The sequence below is a fragment of the Bos taurus genome, chromosome 21 (assembly GCF_002263795.3).
Source record: "Bos taurus isolate L1 Dominette 01449 registration number 42190680 breed Hereford chromosome 21, ARS-UCD2.0, whole genome shotgun sequence".
Classification (NCBI taxonomy): domain Eukaryota; kingdom Metazoa; phylum Chordata; class Mammalia; order Artiodactyla; family Bovidae; genus Bos; species Bos taurus.
In genome coordinates, this window is record NC_037348.1 from 14,412,405 (window position 1) to 14,417,643 (window position 5,239).

General features: G+C 55.1%; 1 long non-coding RNA gene across 1 annotated transcript; it reads left to right on the forward strand.

Annotated features, from left to right (window-relative positions):
- The first annotated feature begins 627 nt into the window (after positions 1-627).
- LOC132343331 (uncharacterized) lies at positions 628-3,370 on the forward strand. The gene is made up of 2 exons (XR_009492094.1): positions 628-1,291; positions 3,175-3,370. It is a non-coding gene; the product is annotated as an uncharacterized lncRNA (long non-coding RNA).
- Positions 3,371-5,239: the final 1,869 nt, after the last annotated feature.

A 5,239-nucleotide genomic window follows, 5' to 3' on the forward strand; every position in this document is an offset into this window, starting at 1 on the left:
TTCTTTTAGCCAGCCTAGGGGCAATGCAAAGCATTACTAAAGCAGTAAGGGCACCTTGAATGGAGAGAGTGTGGCAGCCCATCTTGGGTATGCTTGGCATCAGCATGTGCGCCATCTCATGGGTGCTCGGCAAGGTGCCACGTCCCAGCCATCCCTGCTCCATTTCCCTAGCTCAGCCTCGGCACTGGCCAGCGCCTTTGAACCTGCCATTGCTGGTTTCTTTCTGTAAAGTAGTTGTATCTCTGGCATGAGCTTGACCTTGGTCTTGATTCACAGTCCCTACTACCTAGAGTTTAGTCCTAGAGGCAGCCAGGACTTCTTCCTTTGGGGCGAAGAAAAGACACTGGCAGCTCTATGACGGTGGCAAAGGCCTGAGTGTGTGTGTCCTTGGGGCAGACTCCCCACCTGGACACACAAAAGTTGTCAGAGCCTACCTTGAGGCCACGTTATGATAGCGGTACTCCCTTCCTCCGGACCTTGTCCCTTTCTTCCCCGCTGGCCGCCACCACCGTCTCCACTGACCATCCCCTCCTCCCCATCAGCTTGCCCTGCAGACCCTGCATCATCCTGCCCGCCCCCCCCCCACGCTGTGCCCCTTTCTGGACTGTGGGTCCTACTGGGCCCCTGGCTTCACTTGGTCATCGCCTTCAACTGCCGTCGGAATTTTCTCTCACTAAAGTTCTCAGCGGTTGGTGGTGGCCGGGTGCTGCAGCTGGGTACATTTGTCAGACCTCAGGGACACGGTGCAGACCTTCTTGTGGGGACTCAGCAGCTAAGCACCCTGGAAGTGTGGCACTTGGTTTAGTAACTTAAGTCCCCATGTGGGTTCTAGGCCTGCCAGAGCTGTGGAGGAAACCCCTCTGGTCTCTGCCTGATCGTGGCTCTCCCTGCCTTAGCTGAAGAGAAACTTGATGTGGGAGGCTTGGCTGGGGGCTTTGGTCCCCTTGCAAGGCCCCTCTGCCTGCCTGGCTGGGCCTGTGTTTTTTGCGGCTCTAGTCTCCCTCTCGGTAGGGGCGGAGGGCAGGCCACCGGCAGAGATGGGAGCAGGGCTGCATGAAGATTCACGGGCTGGATGCAGCCAGCCTTTCTCCTCCTCCCTGTCTTCAGGGAGAAGATGCTGGCTGTCCCCAAGGTGGAGGTGTCCCATCCTCGCCACCCACCGTGCGGGGGACCCTGCCTCCCCGGAGTGCTGTGCTCTGTGGTCACTGAGCATGCGCAGGGCCTGCCCCTGCTTCGATGCCCCCAGACTCCACCGTGTCAGCCCCTTGAAGCCTTCCGGAGGTGGAAAGAGGTCTGCTCATATCCATTTTTTGAGTACCTTAAATATTTGAAAGGAAAAAAAAAAGCCAAGAATTGATACAGAAAATTGTGGATAGTGCATTTTATTTAAATGCTTAATATAAATAAATGCCTTTTTAGCACTGATGCAAATACAATGGATGGGTAGACACTCATTTTAGAGAGGCGGGGGGTCACTGTCTCTGGTTTGAGGCCCTTCGTGAATGAGCCCTCCTGGTGCTCCGCTCCCCATGGGCGCTTGGGGCACCTTGGGGAGCGGGGTCTCCTGCCAGAGGGGATCAGGGCCCCATTCTCCTAGTGGACCAAGCCCTTCAGACCAGCTCTGTACCGCCAGGTGGGGGACGGGAGCCCCGGCTGTCTGTGGGCTGGCCTGCAGTGGCAGAGGGTCTCCTTGCTGGGTGGGGGTGAGCAGCAAAGGAGACACAGGGGTAGCTTCCGGGACACGGCGCTCCTCCCAGCGTGGGCGCCCATCACTGGGGTATCCAGGGTGCTGGCTCAACGTGGGCAACGGTGCCTCTTAGAGGCAGCTTCCACTCGGGCCTGAGATGCTTTCAGACCTAAGCACGAGCTCTCGGCCCAGGCCAACCTTCCACTGGCTTCCTTCTGTGACAGTAGCAGCCGTCTGTCCACCTTGGGACTGGCCAGTGCTGGCCAGGCGCCGGGCCTAGAGCTGAGGACACCGCAATGATTCACAGTGGCTTTCCCGGCGCGGGAGGGAGCTGTGTGTGTCTTGGCAGCCGACGGGGAACGAAAGCACAGGGGTGTGAGTCATGTCCATGGAACAGTGGGGTGTAACGGGCTCACTCAGCCCTGGGCCCTGAGCCCCTGCCCCGTGTGCAGAGCAGAGGGAGTCCGAGCTGGACCCTGATGAAGACAGGACTCAGCCCGGCCAGGAGTGCTGGCCAGAGAATCCCCGGGACCCAGGGGCGATGGGGGGGAGCGCAGGATGGACACTAGTGGGCGGGGTGGGTGGAGAGGGAGGAGCCGGCAGAGCTGGGTTTATTAGCAGCACGGCCGCGAGGGCGCAGGAGGGCCTTTTGGATGGGACTTTGGCTACAGTCTGCAGACCTGAGTGGGGCCAAGAGGCCACTGCAAAGGACCCAGCAGGAGATGACGCCCTAAGAGAGGGGGGAACCTGGGACCAGGGCTTGAGTAAGGAAATGGGTGCTGGCTTGTGTAGGGTGGTCCCTGGTGGACGCCACCAACTAAGAAAGCAGAGGAGTTGGGAGGTGAGGGTGCTGATGACAAGGTCTCGTGTGGCCTTGAGGGGGAAACAGTTAGGGGAGGGGGTGTCTGTTGTCCAGTGCGGGCGGGGCTGTGGGTGTCAGCTTTTGCAGTAAGAGATAATGAGAGAGAACAGCTCTGGGAGGGTGGGGGGTGGTGTGGTGGGAGAGCAGAGAGATCCGGGGACAGGTGTGTAAGGGACAGGTGGTGGGGGGCCGGGAGGGAGTAGAAGAGCTTGGTGGAAAATCCAGAGAGCCTGGTGGGTGGGCTCTCCCTGTGGACCCACTCCTCCTCCCCTGCCACCAACCAGGGGAGGGGTCCCTTGAGGACAGTGATCTGAGCTTCGGGGGTTGCTCTTCCCATACTGGTGTCTGACACACAATAGCCACTAAGTTAGTGTTGGTTAAATCTGCTGAACACAAACACAGCACAGAAGCCAGTGGGCTGGTGTGGGGCTGATGGTGGGCAAGGTGCAGAAAATATCCAGTGGGTTTGGCCACGGAGGTGGGGCACTGGCCAGACCCTTTCCAGGAAGAGGGGTGGGCGTGGAGGGGGACGGACAGAGGGATGGAGGCAGCGTGGTTTCAGGTGGAGTTGTGTAGGGTGCAGGCGTGAGGACGTAGAGATGATGTGTGTCTCTGTTCTTTCTAGAAGTTTGACCAAGAAGGAGAGGAAGTGCAAGATGCATCTCTGGAGCATTTTTTTTGTTTTGTTTTTTTAAATTAAACATTTGTTTCCTTGCCCCTGCCATGCTCCCTCCTCCTCCCAAATATAATTGCATGCTCCTTGCACAAAAGCTAGGAAATAAACATAAGTAAGAAGAAAATAAAAATCACCTGTACTTCCATCCATGAGAAATTTTTACTGTTACTTTGGAGTCATTTCCTTCCAGACTTCATATGTTTTAGTAGAAATGGAATCACACAGAACATTCTAATTTTGCAAGGTACCCTTTTCACGTAATACTTCTTGAATACCGGTCTGTGTGAACTACTGTTATTCAAACCATTCTTTAAAATTATATCTACCTACCTACCTAATACCTGTGACTGAAATGGTTCAAAATGCAACAGGTACAAAAGAACCTTCAGTGGAAAGTTGCCTTTCATTGCCCACCTCCCAGCCACTCAGTTCTCCCTTTTTGGAGGCAAATGATGTTCCCTTACAACATCCAGTTTGGTGGTGAGATATTATTCCCATGTGGGTATCTTCCCAAATGTGCTAAAAAAAGTTCCTGTCTTGGATGTGCTGATTCAGTCGTGTCTGACTCTCTGCAACCCCATGCACTGTAGCCCTCCAGTCTCCTTTGTCCAAGGGATTCTCCATGCATGCATACTAGAGTGGGTTGCCACTCCCTTCTCCAGGGGATCTTCCCATCCCAGGGATCAAAGCTGCGTCTCTTACTCTCCTTCATTTGCAGGCAGGTTCTTTACCTCTAGCGCCACCTGGGAAGCTCCTGTCTTGGATTAGTCAGGTGCTGTTTAATTTTATGTTGCTATCATACATGAGGCCTTGATGGAAATCCTTCGAGTGAAATCTTTGAAGGCAGACTTAATTTTCTTAGGACAAGTTTCTAAAAATGGCATTTCTGGGTTAGAAGGTGGACCCAATTAAAGAAGCAAAACAAAGCCTTTTGAAACCAGATTCTACCTCCAAGGAAACTGATGTCAACTGACACTCCCATGGCGAAGCATGCCAGCATCCCAACCCGGCACTCTGTCTCAGGTCCTCCAACGCTGCCCGCTTAGTTAGGGAGAGAGGCTTGTGGGTGCCTCCGACCCTCACTGCGGGTTGCGTTGTAGGAGAGACCAACGACAACTTGGGGGGTGGGACAGTGGGGGTACTCTGTGTTGAGAGGGTAGCCTGCCCTGCGGAGGTGCAGAGCATAGCCAGCTGCGGTGGGTCCAGGAGGTTACACTGTCTATGAATGCCACTCCCAGGGAATGCCCTTTCACATTTTCAGAAGGCCACGAGAAGCTTGGGCACCCCAAGGCGCCGGGTTCAGGGGCAGTTGGTACACTCGCTGGATTTTTGTTTGCTCTGCCCCTTTTGGCAGGCAATGCTATGGCTTCTTCAGTGACAGCTCACAGATGTGCTGGGAGGCACTCCAGGAGCAGTGTGTGTGTCGGGTGGGGGGAGGTTAATGCTCTTAGGTGAGCTGAGCAAAAACCCACTTCTCCCTAGATGGCGCCCAAGCACAAAGCCTTGGGGTGAAAGCACACATCTGGCGCTTTTATTGGGGAAGGCAGGCTCTGGACTGCTCACGCCTGCCCAGCTTTGGGGGTGGGGTGATGCAGAGGAATGCCAAGGAAGCCTGCTGCTGCTCCCCCATTCATAAATCCTAGGACTTGCACAGTTGGAGCTGGAGGTAAACTTGAATGTGGGGAGAGGCAGGATCCCCTTTGGCACACCATCAAAACTTCCTGCTTCCACCTTGCTGCCCGCTCACACCTCCCCCCCACCCAACGCCCCCAACGCCAGAGGAGCGGCTCCTCTGGCTTTTTGGCATGCCTGGACCCTAGACTATTCTGTAGGCTGTTTATTAGAGTGTTTTCTCCTAAATCCCCGCCAAGTGCCACCCCGCACCCCTGCACCCCCAAAAAAAGAAGGGAAGCAAGGTTAATTTGATTGCCAGTGTGTATCGTGACTGGCCTTCGGGTTAGGGTTGCAAGAGGTTGCCCTGCATTTGCTTTCAATCTGACTCCCCAGTTTGGGA